Source organism: Mus caroli, chromosome 18 (assembly GCF_900094665.2).
Source record: "Mus caroli chromosome 18, CAROLI_EIJ_v1.1, whole genome shotgun sequence".
Lineage (NCBI taxonomy): Eukaryota > Metazoa > Chordata > Mammalia > Rodentia > Muridae > Mus > Mus caroli.
The window spans coordinates 26,821,654-26,824,483 of record NC_034587.1 but is presented as its reverse complement, the minus strand read 5'-3'; positions in this window follow the sequence as shown (position 1 = coordinate 26,824,483).

Here is a 2,830-nt window from a genome sequence, read left to right as displayed (position 1 = left end):
AGAGAGAGAGAGAGAGAGAGAGAGAGAGAGAGAGAGAGAGAGAGAGGAAATCAGCAGCGGTGAGCTGAGTTTGCAGATGTGTCGCCTGCAGAGTATCTAGAGATGCGGGCAGAGTGAAGATCTGCTGAGCAGCGAACGAACAGTTCCAGGACAGTTAAGGCTGTTTTAAGGTCACAGAAATCAGTGGTATGCAGTGCAGTGGCAACAGCAAATATTCAGGGGAAATGGTGCTCAAGAAAGACTGAAGGTCAGCATTTCTTGGAAAAAATGGAAAGTGAATGTGTTCCTTTATGAATTTGCATTTCATGAATAATGCTTTGTAGGTGACCCCATCTTGCAATCCAATACAGAGCCTCGATCCTTAATCACTCTGATCTGTGTCTCCCAGTACACAGCCTCTAAGTGATAAGAAAAGATGAGTTTTCTGCAGGTATGCCAAAATCACTCTGGGACTCCTTGGCAAGAAAAGTTATCTGTAAAACAAACAAACAAACAAACAAACAAACAAACAAACGGTGCTTCAGTTTGCATGAGCCAAATGCTGAGTAAGCTGGGCAATCCTGGGATATTTTTTCAGTCTGCCCTTGGTGGCAGGTAGGGTAGATCTGCACAGTGGCTTTTCATCAGCATTGCACCCATAACTCCTGTCAGATAGAATCTGTATTTAGGCACATCTAAGGAAGACTCTAGTCAAAAACACAGAGGTAATTCTTTAAAGTAGGATGCTAGAGGTCCAGGCTCCAGGGGAAAGTGGGGAATAGCCCTACCTTGGAAGCTTAAACAGGGCTCACAATTTCTGATCGTATCCTCTTAGCCATTACAATACTGTCCATTAATTCTTGGCAAGAACAGTATTCAATATCCACCTTTTTGCTGATAATCTGTATTTTTTCACATCATTTTTCCTGTAGCAATTTGCTTACCATGGTCTCTTTGAAACTATTGTTTTTAATTATGTGTATGGATATGTATACACATGCATTTTTATGTAAATCTCTCCAAAGACCAGAAGAGGACATGATTCCCCTGGAGCTAGAATTGCTACTGGTTGTGAGCTGCCTGACTTGGGTGTCCAGAATCAAACTCAGGTCCTTTGCAAGAGAAGTACATACTCTTAACCGCTGAGCCATCTTCCCAGGCCCTGTTATGATCTTTCTATTGTTGGTATAGAGTACCAGTAACACTTTGAAAAACTATAAATTCTTTGCATGACAATGTGGTTTTTTTTTTTTTCATCTGAGACACACGTTTTTTGTAATACACAAAAGAATACAAAATGTGATGATCTATTCCTAAACCTTCCCCTACAGGTTGAGGAATCTGAGTTCCAGAGACTTTTACCATGGATACAAGCCAGAGTGGAAGCTGCTATCTTCCACTTTCTTTTGAAACCAAGAGTGCTCACATAACAAAGTTTCTTGGGAGTTTGCAGTCATCCCAAAGGATATTGCTTCTCTTACATTGGATTTTCTCTCTGAACACTGTCTTCATAAAATGAAATATGGTAACATCACCTGCCCCCCATCCTTGCATATCCCCATAAGTGATTATGTGTAGTTATTGTTGCAGTACTATTAAATATTTGGACTTTGTGATTTATTTTTTCATATAGCTTTATCTACAATTTGAACAGCAAGATGTTTATCTTGTTGGTTGCTGTAATGTCCAGGTTTCAGCCTTCTGTAATTTATATTGAAATCATTCACTTTCATGCAAGTTGTCAAGTTTATGTCCACAGTAACATTTTTTGTTTCTTTGTTTGTTTTGGCATTAGTTTTTTTGTTCTTCTTTTTCTTGTTTTTCATTTTTTCCCTTCCTCCTTATTTATTTATTTATTTATTTATTTATTTATTTATTTATTTATTTATGTATTTATAGTTCAGATTTATTGCCATGCCCCCTCATCCACTGTCCAGTTGTTCTACATCCCATAACTCCTCCCTATCTCCACTAGAATGTTCCCACCCCCACCCCCACCTAATTCTAAACTCCCTGGGGCCTCCAGTATCTTGAGGATTAGGTGCATCTCTCTGATTGAACACAGACCCAGCAGTCCTCTGCTGTGTATGTGTTGGGAGCCTCATATCAGCTGATGTATGCTGCTTGTTTGGTGGTCCAGTGTTTGATAGATCCTCAGAAGTCTAGATTGAGACTGCTGTTCCTCTTACAGGGTCACACTCCTCCTCCTCTTTCAGCCTTTCTGTAATGTAACCTCAGGAGTCAGCAGCTTCTGTCTATTCGTTGGGTGCAAATAACTGCATCTGAACATTTTTTTTTTTTTGGTTGACATTTGTTCTTTTTTACATTTTTTTGTGTTTTTTATGATTCTTTTTTAATTTATTTTTTAATTATGTTTTTTCTTCATTTACATTTCAAATGCTATACCAAAAGTCCCCCAGCGCCCCCCCCCTTCCCGTACCCACCCACTCCCACTTCTTGGCCCTGGTGTTCCCCTGTACTGGGACATATAAAGTTTGCAAGACCAAGGGGCCCCTCTTCTCAATGATGGCCAAGTAGGCCATCTTCTGATAAATATGCAGCTAGAGACACGAGCTCCAGGGGTACTGGTTAGTTCATATTGTTGTTCCACCTATAGGGTTGCAGACCCTTTTAGCTCTTTGGGTACTTTCTCTAGCTTCTCCACTGGGGGCCCTGTGTTGCATCCAATAGCTGACTGTGAGCATTCACTTCTGTGTTTGCCAGGCCCCAGCATAGCCTCACAAGAGAGAGCTATAAAAAATTCAGGTGACAGCAGATGCTGGCAAGGATGTGGAGAAAGAGGAACACTCCTCCATTGTTGGTGGGATTGCAAGCTTGTACAACCACTCTG